The sequence below is a fragment of the Puma concolor genome, chromosome D1, assembly GCF_028749965.1.
Source record: "Puma concolor isolate L17-30 chromosome D1, mPumCon1.1.hap2, whole genome shotgun sequence".
Lineage (NCBI taxonomy): Eukaryota > Metazoa > Chordata > Mammalia > Carnivora > Felidae > Puma > Puma concolor.
Window position 1 is genome coordinate 46,405,303 of NC_141676.1, and position 20,290 is coordinate 46,425,592.

At 46.5% G+C, this 20,290-nt stretch overlaps 1 long non-coding RNA gene across 2 annotated transcripts; it reads left to right on the forward strand.

Annotated features, from left to right (window-relative positions):
- The first annotated feature begins 6,223 nt into the window (after window positions 1-6,223).
- LOC147576645 (uncharacterized) lies at window positions 6,224-19,823 on the forward strand. 2 transcript variants are annotated; one of them, XR_015241442.1, is made up of 4 exons: window positions 6,224-6,399; window positions 13,502-13,594; window positions 17,174-17,228; window positions 17,340-19,823. It is a non-coding gene; the product is annotated as an uncharacterized LOC147576645 (long non-coding RNA). The 2 variants fall into 2 exon arrangements; XR_015241441.1 differs by having other exon boundaries at window positions 17,174-19,823.
- Window positions 19,824-20,290: the final 467 nt, after the last annotated feature.

Below are 20,290 nucleotides of genomic sequence, written 5' to 3' on the forward strand. Positions count from 1 at the left end.
ATGACCTGAGCCGAAATCAAGAGTCAGACGCTTAACCAACTGAGCCACCCAGGGGCCCCTGTTCTGTTTGCATTTTTAAGATCAAGTCTCATGGATAGCAACATTTATATACATGTATATAAAAACAGAGAAGAGCCAAGGCAACAGGTACTCTTTGGAGGAGGGGAAGAGAGAAAAGCCCCTGGTTGTAGCTTGTCCAAGGAAAGAATTCCATGGGAAGACAACTGATGAGCAGTTTTCAGTTGTTTGTGGTGGGGTGTGCCCTGTGAGTCACTCTTCACTGCTCCCACAAAGTCTGCATTGCTCCTGGATGGATCAGAGGTCTAGAGCTATTGAACTGGGCACCCAGGTGGCCTTGGGGTAAACACAGACAACACATGTGGACTCTGGAACTGTAAGACGAAGAGACAGCTGGCACCGTGGTTACACAAAGATGTACCCAACAGTTTCCATCTTGAGGAGTTCAGTCTATAGGAAGATCCAGATATGGAAACAGAGAGAGCTTTGCTTGGGGCTATATGCGGATGGAAACAAAGTGCTTGGTGAGTATAAAAAAGGAAACTCCTGAAGAGTCAGGGAGGTCACTTTGGAGAAGGTGACCTCTGAGTTATATGCTCAACTTGGAGGTTGAGTAGGAGCTTGCAGAGAGAGAGAGAGAGAGAGAGAGAGAGAGAGAGAGTCTTCCTGGCAGAGGAAGAGGAAATGGGGCTTGTTCTTGGAACGGGGGTTGGTTGGCATGTGGGGTGGCGAGATGGACAGGAAGTAAAGCTACAATAATAGGCTGAGGCAGATCATGAAGATGCTGTGTATAAACAGCTCAGGCATTAGCCTGTGGGTGACGAGGCATCAGTGAAGGGCTGGCAGTGGGAAAATGGCGTGACCAGATTTGCATTTCAGAAAGATCACTCTGCCTGGAGGCTGGGAGTCCAGCTGAGATTGTGACAGAGGAGACACAAGGAGAGAAGTCTGTGATGTGGGAGGTGCGAAGCTCATACATGCCAGCAACCCATAGAATGCTGCCCAGACAGTCCAGAGTCCAGCGCAACGTCCCTGGGTGCCACAGTCCCAGCTGTGGTTTAGGAAATGTGGGCATCGATGATTCTGGAAGTAATGGCTATCCCACAGAGTGGACACCAGACTGGAGAATCCAGGGGGGAGATTTCAGAAAACCAGGCGGGCAGAGGCATCACCTAGAACAGGGCTACCATGTACAACAAAAGCTCCCTCAGTGGTTTGCTTTGCCCCTTCCTTCTAAATCACAATCTGACCCAGAGCTGAGGCCAGAAGGAGTCATGTGGCTGCCCCAGTCAGGTCTTATTTGCTTTAATATTTATCCATATTCATTTAATGGGGTGGAAATAGAGAAAACAGATTTTCAATAAAAATGCAATACAGATACTATGAAAAAAAGATCCTCCTTATTGTCAATATAAAGCATTGCTATATATTTAATAAACAATATTTTATTTTAATTTATTTGAGTTTTTTGTTTCAGTCATAACTGGATGGCATTAGGTTACTCAACAGAGATGGAAGTAATTTATGATAATATAGTTACACAAATTCCCCTTCCTGCCCCTGGGTTTTGAATAAACTATTTTTCAATTCCTCTGTCATTATTGACTAGCTGTATAATAAGCCATGTTACCTAACTGCCTGAGGCTCATCTTTGTAATCTGGAATGCGGCATTATTACCATCTTCCTCTCGGGATTGCTCCAAGGATTCACTGAGTTTACTGTGTGAAAGTTCCAGGAACATAATAACTACACAATAAATGCTGGCTGCCTTGCCTTCCCAGGAACGTGATTCGTAGGGAAAGGGTATGTATTGGCTCTACCCGGTGAGACAAGATTCCTCACCCCTGTATCCTCTGGAAAATTAGGAAAAGATAAGGAAAAGTCATTGAGAGTATTCAGGATGCACATATTGAAAATGTACTGTCTGGTTAGTTGGTTTTGACATATATATGCACCTGTGATCACTGCATCACTACAAGCCGGATAGTGACTATAGCCATCGTCCCCAGAGTTTTCTTGCACCCCTGAGGAATTGCCCCCTTCTGCCCTTCTCCACTACCCCCATCTTCTTGTTCCCAGGTAACCCCTAATATGTCTCCAACTATCCAGATTGTTTCCTTCTTACTGAGTTTTGAAAATTCTTTACATATTCTGGAAACAAGTCCTCCAGCAACTACATAATTTGTGTTTTTTTCCCCCAGTTTGTGTCTTCAGTTTGAGTTTATCTGATGTTTGCTCATGATCAAACTGGGTTATGGGACTTGGGGGGAATATCACAGAGGTAAGGTACCCTTCTCATAGCATCTTATTGGGGCACATGCTACAGAGATGACTTATCACTGGTGATGTTGACCTAGATCACTTGGTCAACGTGGTATCTGCCATGTTCCTCCACCATCAAGTTACTTTTTACCCACTTCTTTGGAAGTTGGTAAATCTAGCCCATACCCAAGGGGATGAGAATTAAGTTTCACCTCCTGGAAGGGAGAATATTTACATATATTATTTAGATTCTTCTGTAAGGAAGTTCATCTTTCTTCCCTATTTGTTCATTCACTTATTTATATCCGTATGAACTCATGGATATTTTTTTCAGTCTTTTGACATGTTCCATCCTTTTGTTCTTTTTATTTCCTTACTTTCTCTACATTATAAGATGCTCCAGGCTCATTTTGTATTTTTTTGTCCCAGCCCTAGAGTTAGCTATTTCTCAAAGGTCCTTGCTTCCTTGGATCAGAGAATGTATTTAGAAATGAAGATCAAGGGGCGTCTGGGTGGCTCAGTCAGTCGAGTGTCTGACTTCAGTTCAGATTATGATCTCACGGTTCATGAGTTCCAGCCTGGCATCGGGCTCTGTGCTGAAAGCTCAGAGCCTGGAGCCTGCTTTGGATTCTGTGTCTCCCTCTCCCTCTGCCCCTCCCTGGCTCACACTCTGTCTCTCTCTCAAAAATAAACAAACACTAAAAAAAATTTTGTTTTTAAATTAGAAATGAAGATCAGGATAATGGATGCTCTCTTTGCTGGTGGTATTATTGTTTCAAGGCGTCGGGGGTGGGGGGTGGTTATTTCCTTTGTAAGATTCTGTGAATTTCAGAGTGAGATTGAGCAACTTACAATTAGCCAGTCTATAAAAATGTTCTACTAAAAGTATAATCCATGAACCATCAGCATCAGCATCACTTGTGAATTTGTTAGAAATGCAAATCATGAGTCTTTCCCCAGACTCACCGAATCAGACTGAAGGTTGGACCCAAGACTGTGTTTTTTTTTTTTTTTAACATTTATTTATTTTTGAGACAGAGAGAGACAGAGCATGAACAGGGGAGGGTCAGAGAGAGGGAGACACAGAATCTGAAACAGGCTCCAGGCTCCGAGCTGTCAGCACAGAGCCCGACGCGGGGCTCGAATTCACGGACCGCGAAATCAGGACCTGAGCCGAAGTCGGCCGCTTAACCGACTGAGCCACCCAGGTGCCCCAAGATTCTGTGTTTTAATAAGCGCTGCAGGTGATTCTTTTGCACATTACAATTTGAGAACCGCTGATATAATAAGTGGTTTGTAGAAATCTTGAGTTAACTGTTGTGTTTTGTACTTCTTCCAAGACCTCCTATAGAGGGCGCTCCAGACAATTGTCAACTGGCTGGCTTCTTGATCCAGCTACCTTCTCAATCTTTGGATTCTTACCATTTTGATGATGCGGACACATCGCACAGGGAAAAATAGACAGGTCACATACAGGAAGCAAAAAGAAGAACAAAAGGACCAACTGTCACTAAAATACCAGCAAACCAAACGTAGCAGCCTATAAAAAGGACAATATACCATGACCAGCCTTATCCCAGGCATGTAAGATTGTTTTAACATCTGAAAATCAATTAATTTCATACAATACCAATAGAATAAATGACAAAATATCAATAGATACAGAAAAAGCATTTTACAGATTCGGTACCTCTCCATGATAGAAACGCTTAAATTAGGAATAGAAGGGAACCTAATGAAGGATATCTATGAATAACTCACAAATAACATCGTACTTAATGGTAAAAGAATGAATGCTTTCTTTCTTTTTCTTAATGTTTATTCATTCTGAAAGAGAGAGAGAGAGCATGAGCAGGGGAGGGGCAGAGAGTGAGAGGGAGACAGAATCTGAAGCAGGCTCCAGGCTCTGAGCTGTCAGCACAGAGCGCAATGTGGGGCTCGAACCCACAGACCGTGAGATCATGACCTGAGATGAATTGGATGTTTAACCAACTGAGCCACCCAGCCATCCCTGGATGCTTTCTTTTTAATTTGCAGACTTATTGTGAAAGATTGAGTGATAATGTGTATAAAGTACCCACAATAGGACTAATCATATACTGTTACAATTATAGAAATATTTAGTGTAGTTTCTTTTTTGTAAGATTTTAAATAATCTCTACACCAAAGTGGGACTCGAACTCCCAACCCTGAGATCAAGAGTCACACTCTCAGGACGCCTGGGTGGCTCAACTAGTTAAGCGTCCACTTCAGCTCAGGTCGTGATCTCACAGTTCATGAGTTCAGGCCCTGCATCATGTTCTGTGCTGACAGCTCAGAGCCTGGAGCCTGCTTCAAATTCCGTGCCTCTCTCTCTCTCTCTGCCCCTTCCCCACTAGCGCTCTGTCTCTCTCTTTCAAAAATAAATAAACATTAAAAAAAAAATTTTTTTTTAAAGTCGCACTCTCCACCAACTGAACCAGCCAGGCACCCCTAGTGTAGTTTCTGAATATAGTTTCAACTTACTATAGTTTCTGACACTTATTAAGGGCATGATTAATATTAGCTGTTATTATTAATGTTATTTCAAAGGAGTCTTATTACCACGAGGCGAGAGAGGTGGCATACAAAGGTTTCTATGTGTGAAAGGAATCCTTGAGGGACATGGCAGGTGCTAGGAGTGTTAAAATTCCATTTGGAATGTTGATAAAAAGGTAATGCTGCTCATGGGCCAGATGAGCATCCCCTACTATCAGGGGATACTCTGTGGCCAGTTTGTCCAGAGTTCTGCCTGCTGGCTCCGCTGAGCTGGGGTGGGTTTGAGAGGGGGCACAGCGACAGCAGGAGTCATGTAACCAGGAGAAACAGCCTTCAGGGAGCAAGGCATTAGCCATCCCCCTCACCTAGCTATATCTGATCCCCGCTAGCCCATCCCAGCCCTGAGTTTCAAAGCTTGTTTTCCCAACACAGCCGGCAGCAGCTGCCTTCATGTTTCCGGGGCCTCCTCTCCAGTGATACTCCCTTCCACACGACTACTCTCAGCTGGGAGGCACCGAGAGGCACCATCTGTGAGACAGGACTATTGGACAGGCTTTTTAACAGTTCAGAGGCCAGGTTTTGTTTTGTTTTGTTAATTGCATGCCAGGCTGTCACCTAGAGCTTAGTGAAGGGTATGAACCTAACCATAAATTATGCAGCATTCAAAGGCAATTTTGATAGTCTTATCAGGAGCCTCTTTATGCTCAGGTGAGCATGCGGTATTTTGCAAAGGTAAGCATTCCGAGGGAGCAGTTAATTATTTGAAACTGGGGTGCTTGGGTGACTGCAAACAGCAACTGATAGATCTCCCAGGTGGTTGAGCACAGGACACGAGCTGACAATTGCTAGTGGGGGGCTTGCTTGGGGACTGTTTGTAACGTAAGAGTGACCCACTGGACATTTCACAACTCCGATGTGGCTTGCTGTGGCAGCGATGTGGTTCAAAGGGAAGCCTAGGGATTCCTGTGACTCTGATGGGAGGGAGGGGTGCCCCTGGACAGCACTGCTATTGTGGGGTTAGGGGGGTCACATGAGGACAGCATTGAGCCACAACCATTGAGGGAATGGAACCACATTGAAATGCCTCTGGGGTGTGAGAGAAGGGACATTTAATCTCAGGTCCACCTCCTTTTATGGTTTTCTCCACTCCTTATAGCTGGATCTGCCCATGGCTCTACCTACAGAGTCGAGCCTGCCCCAAGTCCTGAGCCAATCTCAACAGGCAAAGGCAGGGCCCTTTGGCCCTTCATCTTTTTATCCTCTCATTTATCACAAACATGGTGACAGGCATTGTTCAAGGCACAAGGGATGCAAGAAGATAGACTAGCAGGTAAGTCCCTCCCGGGAAGTAGTCACCGCCTAGGGCTGGAAATGGACACATAAATAACCCTAATCTTCAATTTGTTCTTCTAGGTCCTGCCCTGCCCTGCCCTAGAGTTAGTCTCTGCCTGACTCTGGCTTGCTCAACAAATCCTGCCCTGTGCACCCTCCACTCCAGCCCTATGCGACCAGAAAGTGAAGCGCCTCGTGCCTGGCTTCCGAGTTATGGGACCGTCTCACACACAGCAAAGTGGAGGTGGAAGGGCAGAAGGATGATGGAGGTAGGACCTACTGGGAAGGCAAGGTTGACGAGAGCAGATGGGGGGCAGGAATAGAACATTTGACAGGACAAGGAGGAAGGAGACAATGCAGCAGGTATACCCACATCTTCCTCTCTATTCTCTAAAGCTTGACATGTTAGCTTTGTCATAAAAAGCTATGGTTTGTATGGTTCCCAATATTTTATAATGGTCAGGATGAGTGATTTGAAGTCACCCCAACCTGAATTCAAGCCTGTACTTTTCTTAGACTCTGATAGAAAGAAGCCCTTGCCCAGGCCTCACACCTTTGGACCTCCATGCATCAACACACACACACACACACACACACACACACTTTAGAGTGACTTTCCTAAAATGTTTTAAGTGCCTTTCTAGTGTTTGGTAACCAGGCAGAGCCAGCAGTGCTGTCCAGGTGGGGCGCCCTGATTCCAGATGGGATCTGAGTGGGCTTTGTCCTTATTTCTTCCCTTGGGGAATATCTCTGACCCTCTACCCCATCCATGAGGTCAACCAGATGTCCCTTTTCCTGGAAAGTGGCTTGGCAATCCAATTACTTCTGCTGGCTGGCATGGTATTTCTTTCACATGAGATTGAGCTGCCTGAACAGTACTAACATGCTGATTATGATGTCTCACTCCTGTACCACAAAAAATGACTTCGTAGCTCTGGGCCACTGCTGGGCCACTGCTGACCCTTGGGCTTGAGCTGTGTGTGTGCCTGTGCTCAGACTCACCTGTCCATGTTCTGACCACAGCGCTGGCTCCAGGCTATAGATCCATGGGTGGTGGCATGGTAGAGCAGGCTTCCTTTATCCCGTGCACACCTTCTCAGGCTTCACGCTATGTGCAATAGCAGACATATGTTTCCCTGGGTTGAACTTGAACTGTGTTGGACCATGCAGATATTCCTGTGCAGAAGGGACTCTTTTTCTTGCTAATCCAGGTCACCCATCTATCTTAAGAAAAACTATCTTGGCTCTATGATTTCTCTCCTGTTCTGGTCCATACATTGGTTCCAAGAGAGAGAGAGAGGGAAATATTAGAATGATGTTAAGGAGTTAAGGTTGGCAAAGAGACGATAGATTCTGCAAGAAAACAGTTAAGGAAGCAAATTTGTTTTCTTTGGAGAAGAGAAGGCAAAGGGTGGTTTAATTCTTGCTTTCAAGTATAGGAAATGATTTTATGCAGGGGATATAGACAGATTATTCTTTATATATGAAAAGACTAATAAGAGGAACTGAAATTAGATTAGAGCCAGAGAGATTTCAGAATGATAAAGGGTATCCCCAGAAAGCTTCCCCTCCCCTCCATCCCCCAGGACATTTGGAGGAGTTAGACATTTACTCACTCAACCTGTGTTCTTTTGAGAATAGTCAGGAGTTTGAGGGGTGTTGGGGTAGGGGAAAGTGGATGCAGTTGTGGTCCCAGCTGTTTTTATCCGGATGCTCAGCTTCAGTAGAAATGTAATATTTAAGGGTGCCTGGGTGGCTCAGTCGGTTAAGCGTCCGACTTTGGCTCAGGTCACGGTCTTGCGGTCCGTGAGTTCTAGCCCCGCATCGGGCTCTGGGCTGATGGCTCAGAGCCTGGAGCCTGCTTCCGATTCTGTGTCTCCCTCTCTCTCTGCCCCTCCCCCATTCATGCTCTGTCTCTCTCTGTCTCAAAAATAAATAAACGTTAAAAAAAATTAAAAAAAAAAAAAAAAAAGAAATGTAATATTTAGCCGGAGCTCTGAAGAGGTAAACGTTTTACATCTAGGAACAAACAGAATTAGGATTTTCAGGGAACAGCGCTTCTGGACTTAGATCCCCTTCCTTGACTGTAAAAAGGGATCACAAACTTACTTTTTGCTCTTTCATGTCTAAGAAAAGTTGAGGTTTATATGCAAAAATAAGTTCCTTGCAAGATTCATAGTCCATTGCCCCCAGCCCATATCTGCTGAATCATGTTCTCGGCACACAAAATATTCCCACAATTTCCTAAGCATGCCCTTGGCATCTTCTTTGCCTAAAATGAGTTTCCCTACCCTGCTCCTTCTCCATTCTGGCCAGTTTCTACTCATTTTTAAAGGCCCAACTTAAATGGTATTGCCTGTGTGAAATGTCCCTGATTTCCTCAGGCTGAGTCAAAGGTGGGTCTTATTTCTGTGTTACTGGGCTTCTTTGTCCACACTATTGTCTTCCCTCTGGACTGAGCTCATCGTGGTTAGGAGTTGCATTTTTGTCTACCAGTTGGCCAATTAGCAAATGATTGGTGGACACCTACTATGTCCCAGGCACCATGCCAGACACTGTAGATATACCCATGAAAAAAATAGATGGAATTACTCCACTCTAGGAGCTTACCATCGAGGTGGGACACTAATAGAAAAAGAGGCAATTACAATGCAATTTAAGTAAAAGCCTGTGGATGAAGAGGGTGGGGAAATGGGTTGTAGACAGAGGGAACAGCATATGTAAGTGTTGGTGGCCAGATAGAACCTGGTGCATTTAAGGAAGAGAAAAAAGCTTGGGACTGCTGGAGGACTCTACTGGAAAGAGACTGGCAAGAGATGGGGACAGGGAGGGAACCAGGGGTCACATTACCCATTACCTCTTTAGCCCTGTAGGGGAAGAAAACTCCATTCTAATAGCAAGGGGGAACATCTTCTAAGGAGGGAAGAGGCATCTCCTCTTTGCACATTGAAATATGACTCCAGCTGGAATTTGAGGAAGAGCTAGGCAGGAGGTGGTATTGGAGGCAGGGGCAGCAGTTAGGAAGGATTTTGTTGAAATAATGGCAGCCTGCTCCAAGGTGAGGACAGCAGGAACGAAGACAAGTGGGCTGGTGGCAAGGTGTCCTGCAGGTGTAATGGGCAATGTTTAGTGGTTTATTGTTGGTTACAGGTGGAGAGTGGAAGTGTTGATGGGGGGAGGACACGATGGAAGCTTCCAGTCTTTTCTTTCTTTCTTTCTTTTCTTCTTTCCTTCCTTCCTTCCTTCCTTCCTTCCTTCCTTCCTTCCTTCCTTCCTTTCTTCCAAGAGAGAAGAGAGAAAGAGAGAATGAGAGAGAGAGAGAGAGCTGGGGAGAGGGGCAAAGGGAGAGAGAGAAAGAATCTCAAGCAGGCTCAATGCTCAGCATGGAGCCTCACCCTGGGATCATGACCTGAGCTGAAATCAAGAGTTGGATGCTCAACCAACCATGCCACCCAGGCGTCCCTCCTAGGCTCCTTTCTTGGACAATGTTTAATGGAGGTAGTGTTCGTTTCCTAGGGCTACTGTCATAAAGTACCACAAATGGGATGGCTTAGAACAACAGACATTTATTGTCTCACAATTCTGGAGGTTGGAAGTCTGAAATCAAAGCGTTGGCTGTGCCATGTACCTTCTGAAGGCTCTGTGGAAGGATCTGTTTCAGTCCTCTTTCCTGGCTTCTGGTAGCCGTTGGTGTTCCTTGGCTTATAGATGGTTGTCTGTTCCCTAGGTCTGTTCTCATGGTGTCTTCCTGTGTGTGTATCCAAATTTCCCCTTTTTATAAGGACACCAGTCATATTGGAATAGACCCACTCTACTTCAGTACGACCTCATCTTAATTAGTTACATCTCTAACAACCCTATTTCTAAATAAGGTCACATTATGAGGTACTGGAGATTGGGGCTTCAATATTTGAATTTCAGGGGGGCACATTTCAACCCCATGGAGGGGTGGTATCAACCACTAATGCAAAGAGTTCATGTGGTAAAACCGGTTTGGTGGTAGAGAGATGAAGCCTTGAGCGTGGGGCCCTGTGGAAAACCACAAGGAAATGTCTAGAAAACTACTTGATATATTGGGTTGGTGCTTAGGAGAGGAGGGGTATAGGCTGGGCTGGGAGGGTAGATCTGAGTCTTCAGCATATAGGGTGGGTAAGATGGTGAACCTTTGGGGAAGGTCAGACCATGTGGGAAACATGACCAGCTCATCTTTGCATCCCCAGCACCTAGCTGAGGCCCTCTTTTGCTCTAAATGTTGAATGAAGATGTACGTGATGAAATAAAAATGTTTCTTCAAGTCTCCGTTCGTTGGAGATCAGAAGGCTTTCCCTGGGTGATGGCTGGACCCGCTCTGGCTCTGTGACAGGAAGGGAGTGTACTTTGTAGGGATGAGAAACAAACATTCTTAGGTTTCACCTTACATTCTCCTCTAGCCTAATTTAGTAAATGTGTCACAAGCATCCCACCCAGCATTCCCCAGGGAAAGCCAGGAGGTCTGGGTGAGGGATCCTAGGGCTGTGGCCATCTCCTGACTTGTAGGAAGGGAGCGAAGGAAAGGTGTATGAGCCTTGCTATGGTTTGCAGCAACATTTACTTCCTTTTCCCTTGAAAATCTTCACCTTTGCCATCAGCCCAGCTCTTAATAAACCAAATTGTACTAGAGTTTCCAAATAAAGCCTTTTCTACACCATCTCCTTTCCCCCCAAATTGTGAGACTGATGGTAATGTGATCTTGGGGGACTCTGGGACTGAGTGGCTCTCCCACCTGGCTTTGCTGGAGCTGGAGGTGCAGGGGGGCTGTGGGGCACTGTCACTGTCTGCTGGGCGGTTGGTTGATCCAGCCTTCTTTGTGCCCGTTGCCTGGTGACACACAGAGGCCCCTATCTCAGAACCACACTCTGGCCTGCTATTGGTCCGGTGGTGGCATTTGTTGACAATAGACACTTCCCTGGCCCTGGACTCTGAAAGAGACCTTGGGAGCTTGAGTTTCAGGCCACAGTACTCGTCGAAATGTAGTTCCTTAACCCGTTGTGTGCCCTGCTGGGAAGGTTGAGCTGCAGCCGTGAGGCCAGGGCCAGTGTGCCTGCCGAGTGCCTAGTTCTGGTCGCTGCTTCAGGGTGTGCAGCTGGGCTGGGATTTCTTTGCTGCTCTGCTTCTGTGGCAGGACAGGGTTTTCCTCCCTTCTCACCTCTGCCTGGGTTTTCCTGTACGACAGTTTAAACAAACAGATTTTGTTGGCCTAAAAACATCTGAGCTGAGTTAGGAAGGGCAGTCACCAGTAGCCAGGGAAAGGTTTGTGTTGATGTCGTATGCTGTAGAGTTTGGAAGACTTAAGCCTCTTGCTGGGGTGCCCAGGCACCTGTGGATGAGACCTATACCTTCTGGGGATAGAGGTGGGGCCAGGCAGGGAAAGAGAGGTGAGAAGACTAAGGTGACTATGGAGGAGGTGAAAGGGCGGGAAGCTAGAAAGAAAAGGGATTCTGGAAAGCCTCCAAGGTGGACCCTGTTGGATCAATGAGTGAATCCGTGGCCAAAAGAGGTGGTGCCATTTATGGAGGTCAGTTCTCCAGTTGGGTGAGCATCTGGGTGGTGCTGGACCATTCAGGCACTCCCTGGGGGTCTCCCTATCTTTTGCCCCAGGCACCCTTCAGAGAATGGGTCATCTGAGAGGGAGGCTGGAGACAAGCCAGGTCAGAGCAGCTGTGGTGAGGACCAGAGATTTCCCACTTAAGGGAAGGAGAGTTCTGGCTGTTTCCTCAAAGGGCACAGCTCTGATCTTTTAAACCCAGTCCCACTGGGAGGAACGTAGAGACCGAGCCTGCTGGCAGAACCCCCTCTCCCACTCCCCACACCTGCATGCCTCTCTGTTGTCCCACCTGTAACAAAACCATTCACCTTTAGGCGGGAAAGCAGAGGACCTTGCAAAGGCCAAGCAAGGCTGTGTGTCAGGCATGAGGGAACACGGGGAAACAGGAGGAAGGAGAAGTCTGTTCTCCCTTCTGTTCATCCGTGTAGCCAACTGCCCAAGTCCGACCTACACTCCAAGAGGAGGCCCCAAGAGTATCTCAAAACAGAACAGGAAGTCCTAGGGGTTCCAAGTGGTGTCTTCCAGATTAACTGATCTATGTCTAGCCAGCACTCCAGAGCAAGTAAGGTTTGGAGCTGGGCCACAAGTGCCAGGACCCCATGGCTATAGAGATATGTGTCCCAGTGACCTCTGGTCACAGGGATTCCTTCTAGGGCCTGCTGGAGCCCAGGTCCTGGTTGTCTCTGCTGAAGGGCACTGTTGGGATGGTTGCAGTGAAAGGACTCCCCACCACCACCAGGGCTGTGGATCATGTTTATGCAGTTTCTGTCATTTCCTTAGGTCATCTTTCTGCCAGCAAGTTATTCCCCTGGGTCTGTAGAGAGCCTCTCCCTTCTCTGTGCATCCGAGAACCAGGGGAAAGGAGCTGTTTATGCCCAATGCAGGTGTGATGTGCCTGCTGAGAACACAGTGGTACTTTTCCACCATTAGTGTTTCCTCACCCGTTTGGACTAAGAACCAGCAGGAAATATCTCCTGAATGGCGTACATCTAGGTTTTAGTTCTGGTTTTTGTTTTTAGTTTTCAGAAAGAGCTGACTGGCTCTAATTTAAGCATAATCACCAGCAAACATTTTTGGGGTATTTGCTTTGTTTTTGCTTATAGGCGTTATTGAGAACAGAAGTGTTGGGAAAATAAATATGGCAAGATCCACTCCAATATTGAGAGTGGAAGGCAGGTGGACTTCACACAGCATGAGCCAGTGACCTTGAAATCAATTCTGAGCAAGTTTCTAAAACAAAATTCTTGAGAGAGTGTTATTGGTTTGCTAGGGCTGTTTTAACAAAGTAGTGGGAATTGGATGGCTTCAAGGACTGAAATTTATGGTCTCCTAGTTCTGGAGGCTAGAAGTCTGAGGGCAGGGGTTTGGCAGAGCAGTTGCCTTCTAGGGGTTCTGAGGGAGAATCTGTTCCATGCCTTTCTTCAGCTTCTGATGGTTTGCTGGCCGTCTTCACCTTTCCTTGAGAAGTATCACCCCTGTCTCTGCCTTTATCTTCACATGGTGTTCTCCGTGTGTGTGTTTGTGTGTGTGTGTCCAAAGTTCCCCTCTTTATGAGGACTCCAGTTGTACTGGATTAGGGTCCACCCTCCTCTCCTCTACTCACCTTAACTAATGATATCCACAATGATTTCCAAATAAGGTCGCATTCTAAGGCACTGAATTTAGGACTCCAGCATGCGAATTTGGGGGCAACACAACCATAACGGAGAGATTTTGAGCATTTGGTACAGCAGTCATCTCTAGCAACATCGATGCATGTCAGTCTAACTGGATGGCCTCCTCCACAGGGTTAAAGATGAGTAAACCAGATTTACCTGGGGCCAGAACCCAATCGCCCTATGGCCACACCAAGAAGGATGACCGTCTCCTGCATCATTAAGGTCTGACTTCTCCTTTGTTCTGGGGTCTCTCAAATTCTTAAATGAAACCGTGTGGCAAGGAAATTAACCCCCGACATGGCTTCGACATCTGGCCTGGTGGGCAAGGAGCTACCACAGTTACTAGTACGGCTGTCATTATATACCCGGGGAGGGAGTTCTCAGAATCATTTATAATGAAATCTCTGAAGCTTGGAAAATAATCTCCTATCACTTCCCTTGTCATCATACTACTTCCTTTTAATTTTAAAACCTCATTTGCACCTCTTCCCACAGAGTCTGTCTGAATGAAAGCAAATCTCTGTTTTCGCCAGGAATAACAGTGCAAGGGGAGTGTGGGTGGCAGGGCCCTAACGCCCAAGCTTGGGCCTCCATTTCCCGCCATTGTTCCCTGAGTCAGGTTCCCAAACACTCATTTGGGCTGTCCTGGGGGGAGTTTTTCCAGATAAAAATGGCCTGGTTGGCTGCCAGTGATTCAGGCAGGTTCACAGCCCCAAACCTGTTTTATCTCCCATGCTTATCACTTATCATCAGCTGCCAGGAGACAGACAATGGGAGCAAAGAGACATTTTGGCTGAGCCAGGTCTTAGGTAGCCCCAAGGGTTTTAGAGGCCTCCAAACAACCAGACTCAGGCAGTCTGACCAGGTCCCTCTGGGTTCCCCTGCTGGAAGCCCTCTCCTGTTGAAGCAGCATGGATTCAGTGAGGTCCCATGGCAATATAGCATTTCTTTGGAGCCCATGATGGCAGAAATGGATCTTTCTGTGTATTGATTCCTCCCCTCCTCAGACCTGCTGTTTCAGGAAGCCTAGGACATCGGTGAGAGTTCAAGGGCCCAGGGCAGAAGGAGTTCAAAAGGACCTTTCATAAAGTGTGCAGGTTTTGTTTGTTGGTTTGGTTTTACCCTTGAAAGCTCCACACCACTTAAAAAATAACCTGGGTGGTAAAATTAGTGAAATCTGAATTTCAAACTCACAACTCTGGATTGAGCTGTCGATCCCCCGTTTTTGGTATTGTACTACAGCTATGCAAGTGCACATTTTGTGCAACTTTCTTGTGAGTCTGTAATTATTTTAAAGTAAAAAAAAGTTCCTTAAAAAGCAATCCTTATGGTTCCCCCAAACCCAGTCACTACGCCCTGCGTTTGGAGAGCCACAGAGCTTACTTACCAGCTCAGAGCACAGGATGTAGGCCAGACAGACTTCCATTCAAATGCAGCCTTCACGCCTACAAGCTGTGTGATGTGGGGCAAGTTACTTAATCCTTCTGAGCTTGGTTTCCTTATCTACAAGATAAATCTGAGTGCTTCCCTGATGGCATGAGGGTGGGGACTAAATGAGGTAACACATGGAAAGCACCTAACAGGGTAAGTGGTAAAACACTTAATAAATGTCCCTTTAAAACAGTAATCCAGGGGCACCTGGGTGGCTCAGTTGGTTAAGCGTCCGACTTCGGCTTAGGTCATGATCTCTCGGTTTGTGACTTCGAGCCCCGTGTCGGGCTTTGTCCTGACAGCTTAGAGACTGGAGCTGGTTTCAGATTCTGTGTCTCCCTCTGTCTCTGCCCTTCCCGCACTCGTTTTCTCTCTCTCTCTCTCTCTCTCTCTCTCTCTCTCTCTCTCTCTCTCTCTCAAAAATAAAGATTAAAAAAATAATTAAACATTAATCCATTGGATAGAGGAGCCACGCATGTGTTTTCGGCAAGCTCAGAAAGTCCTGTGTGTAGCTGGATGAATTTTTCTAGAGGCCTCAACGGTGAGTCACGAGGGTTCACACCTGGACATGATTCGAACACGAGTCAAATGCCTGTGGAAGAATTGTTTGAATTCTGTCCTAATTTTTTTTCCTATAAATTGTCCAGAGTCCCAAGTTTTCTAATGTGGAACTAGATGAAACAGTTAACATCATAAAATAAGCAACATTCCATTTCCACTGCAAATAGGGTTTGGCCCAAACCTACCAACCAGATGCCTGGGGCTGGGGTGGGGCAGGAGCGGCAGGGGCTGAACCGTATTAGGCCCTAACTCCTTCCTGAAAGCTCAGAAGGGACACAGGTGTTTGTGAACAATCCCTCCGGAAAGAGAAGGACCATCTGGTCCAGGAGACGCCTGTTGGCCACCCATCAGCACCTCCTGGAGATTTAAGCCAGCTCTCTGCACACCCTTTCCAGTCTACCTCCTGTCCCAAGCCCTATATTTCAGACATCCTGGTTACCTGCCATTTCTCACAACCCACTGGGGTTTCTCCTACCAGGCTGTCTATCCACATGGAAAGCTCCTCCACCGGCTCCTTTATTCTTACTCACCCTGGATGGTTCCATCCCACCCATTTTTCAAACCTTCCACCAAATCCTTACCTTCCTGGAAGCCTTCTCTGCACCACCATTCAGAGGTCCTCCTGCCTCCACTGCACAATCCCAACCCCTGGCTTGCCTGCTTCTCACAGCCTTTACCACATTCATTCAACAAAAACCTACCATGTTCTGTGCACCAAGCCCTCTGTGCTGGGCTCCAGAGACAAGGCCATGGGTAACACGGGAGAAGCGTGCACATGGGTGGGGCTGAGGGGATGGATGTCAAACACACAAATGAGTATATTTGTAAATTGTGTTAAGTGCTGTAAGGGAATAAGAGGGTTATGGAAGAACTGTGATGTGTGCTTGAAGGAGAAAGGCCCTGCTGAGGAATGAACATTTAAAATGAGCAGATGAAATTGTCAGTGACCCAAGTGAGTAGGACGGGTAGGAGCCTTCCATGAAAAACAGTGGATTTGAAGCCCTCATGGCTGGAGAAGGATGGGGTGTTTGCAAAACTGAAGGGAGGTCGGTGAGGAAGCAGAGGGAGGGAGGGGTACAGTAGGACGTCCAGTCATGAAGGACTGTCAGGTCACGTGCGGTAAGCATTTTGAGAAATTCCCCAAGTGTAATGGAAGCCTTTAAAGGCTTTTACACAAATACATAATGTGGTCTGATATGTAATTCTAAATATTCCTCTGGCCCCAGTCTAAAAACAGAAGCAAGAAGGCAAGAATGGCCAACAAGAGGAGTTGTACCCTCTCCATGTGAATGATGGTGTTGAATATAGGGATTGTGAGCAGAGGAGAGGGCCTAGATAGACTTTGGAGGTCTGGCACTTTATTGGATGTGGAGACTGAGGGAGAAGGAGGTGTTGCAGGTCCCAGATGAAGAGTTTGGGCATCTGGGTGGATAATGGTGCCACCCAATGAGAAGCGCCATGCTGGAAGAAGAGCAGGTTTAGGTGGAATGTCTGAGGTTCAATTTTAGACATGAAATTGCCGGTGGAGATGTCAAGGAGGCAGTTGGATCCATTGATCTTGACTTCAGAAGAGAGGTCAGGGCTGGAGACATACATTTGGAAAGCCGTCAACATATAGATCTAAGTCATGTGAGCAAATGAGATGGCCTTGGACCAAGATGTAGAACGGAACGAGACAGGAAGAGGAGAGGAGGAAAAGGAAGGAAGAACAGGATCAAGCTTCAGAGAACCTAACGCTCTACTTTGTATTAGAATAATCTCTGCCCCTTTGATCTTAGTCAAATTTGTATCCTGGCTTTGCTCTTTCAGGGGGTAAGCTGTGAATCTGGAATAACAGCCCTTGGCCGGGCTCTGAGATAACACTGTAAGTATAATACAAATTCATTCAACGAACTCATTGAACATCTACTGTGTGCCAGGCACTGCGGTAGAAAATGGGAGTAAACCATGAGTAAGACATAGTCTCTGCCCTCAGAGGTCCCGCAGAGCAGTGAGGGGAACAGACAAGAAAAGACACCGACACCTTGACACCTATGCCTATAACAATGAGTGCTCCCTCAGTACCAGGTACGTGCCTGAAGGTGTCCACTTATTATTTCACATAGTACTGAAATTGACCTGGGGAGGCGGGTAATATTATTCTCATTTAATAGATAAAAGAGGTGAGGCTAAGAGAATTTTACTTGCCCAAGATCACACAACTCGGCTGGTGGCAGAATAAAGATGTGGACTTGGCCTTGCCTGGCTCCAGCTGTGATCTGGCTATCCCCCTCATGGTTTGTTAGAAACATGTCTTGGTTCTTCTTCCCTGCCTTGCCCCTGCTGCAGAAACTCTTGGTCTGCCCACTGTACAACGTGGTTCCCCAGGATGCAATCTACCTCCTTCGAACAGGGAGAGCAGAGGCTTTGGCTTGTCACAAGAGCTAGATGTGCTTTAGCGTTTTCAGGGCCCCTGCCCTCAAGGAGCCTACAGTCTAGGAGAAGAGAGGTGATGCATACAAATATTCAGGTTATAAGAATGACGAATCTATGAGCTGTTTTATATTTTTAAGACAGTCTCAGCCTGACAACAGACAGTTGTCTCCCCTGACAACACTTTTGCAATCTCCATAATGGATTCCCTACATTGCATTATATTTATATTCTACACTTGTAGTTGTGAAGCCCTTCAAAGCTCTGACTTTGAGATGATCTCACATCTTGTATATTTCTCAAATCTAGCATCCTTATTCCTGGGGCAGATATCACTGCCCTCTTATTTCTTGCCTAGGTTCTCACCACAGCCTTTTTACAGCTCCCTCCCTCAAATCTCTCCGTTCTTCACATTGTAGTCAGAGTGATCTTGAACTGCCAATTTTGGGTGGATCCCTTGCTTAAAACCCTTAAACCCTTGATGGCACACCACAACCCCCAGGATGAATCCAAGCTTCTAAGCCTGGTATTCCAGACTCTCCCATTATGTCTGGCACATTCTGTGCTTTAGCAACATTCTACGCCCCGGCAAGAGGGGGCTGCTTACAATCTCCTTCTACGCACTCTGCTGTTCCCCAGCTCTGGGCCCATGTCCTTCTGTCCTTCTTAAAAACATGCTTTCTCCCAACCTTCACCTGAACAACTTCTACTCATTCATCAAGACTGAACCGGGACAGAGATGACATAGGAAACCTTCTTGGACCCGCATCCGCCATATCGTATGACAACTGTCTCCTCATGTGCCGGTTTTCACCACTAGACTGACTTTCATGAAGACAACTGAGGGTGTCTTCTTCATCTTTGTACCTCCAGCACCTACCACGGTTTCAGGAACATAATAGTCATTCAGTGAGTACTTGTTTAAATAAAATGAATGAGTGAATGATTATAAAGTTCTACGACGCATTAAGTGCCAAATGAGTAGTACAGAAAATGAGCATAAGAGAAAGGAGGAAATGGCCACTTCCAGTTGGGAGAGTCCCAGAAAGCTTCACAGATAAGAAGAATTTCTGCTGGACCTTGCAGGATGAGATAACACGTGTGTAGGTGCTGGCCCAATGCCGACCTGCCGTTGGCGTTGAATAAGGGTGAAATGAATCTGATTTGGCTAGGTCGAAAGAGGTGGGGAAGACATCCCATGGGGGCAGGTGGTGGGGGCAAAGGTTTCTAGTTGCAAAACACAAGGCAAGTTTAGGGAACAATCAAGAGACCGGTTTGACTGGAGCAAAAAATTTGCAGCTGGGAAGACCAGTAGGTTTGAAACATAGGTGGGGACAAGCAATGGGCAATGCAGAGATGTCTCATACTTTTGTCCGGAGTGGTCCACATACAAGAGCCATAACGCTTGCCTACACCTGTCCTTCCCATCAAGAAGGTATAAATTTGAACTTGACAAGCCGGTCTTTGAACAATGCAAGCAAAACATTCAAACATTCAGGGCTGTGATAAGGGCAGAGTGGGTGAGGTTCAGGATTAGGTAATTATTTGGTGTCTCTGTAGCGTGACCTATGGGCCAAAATAACTGACCGGTTTTTATTTTTCTTTGCCTCTCTAGTTTTGCCTGAATCAGAGAGCAGCCAAAGGGACTTGGGAAAAAAAGTTATTTTAAGCAGGAAATGCGGTAGGGAGGAGAATGGGAAATCCTAAAATCACACCAGGAGAGGAAGCCGTCAATGCTGGTTAGGCTGAGAAGAAGGGACCTCCTTGCTTGCGCGACTTGGCTCCTGGCCTGCTCTTGGGCACAACCTACCTGTGAGGTGCTTGGCATCGCGGGATAGTGACATATGGGCATGTGCCGTGGCGGCCACCACTGGCTGTTTGGAGCCAACACCAATAGTATACCATGTTTGGAGAAGGAAAGCAGAGAATGTATTTGGGAAACACACAGGAGAGCTCTGTCCCCTCACTAACCCCACCTGCATCCTGTGTGTGAGTCAAAGGGGACAGTGAAAAAGAGATTGGAAAGGGAGTTCCAAGCCAGCAGCTAGCCCACATCTGTTTACTGTCTGCGTGGTCTTCACAAGCCACTGGAAGTCTCTAAAACATGGTCTTCTTTCCCTTCTACTGGTTTTTTTTTTTTTTAACGTTTCTTTTTGTTTTTTTAAGTTTATTTATTTTGAAAGCGATGGAGAGGGTGAGTGGGGGAGGGGCAGAGAGAGAAGGGGAGAGAGAGAATCCTAAGCAGGCTCTGCACTGACAGCTGTCGGGGCTCGAACCCACAAACCTGAACTGAAACCAAGAGACAGACACTTAACCGACTGAGCCACCCAAGCGGCCCTCCCATCTTCTATTGTTCTAATGAGGGAGATCTAAAGGATTTTTTCCAGATCTCAAGTTCTGTGACTCTCCCACGGTTTGGCTCTAAAGACCAGAATCAATAGGATGTGTATAGAGAGAGAAACAGATCTATTATAAGGTATTGGCAATTACAGAGGCTGGCAAGTCCAATATCCG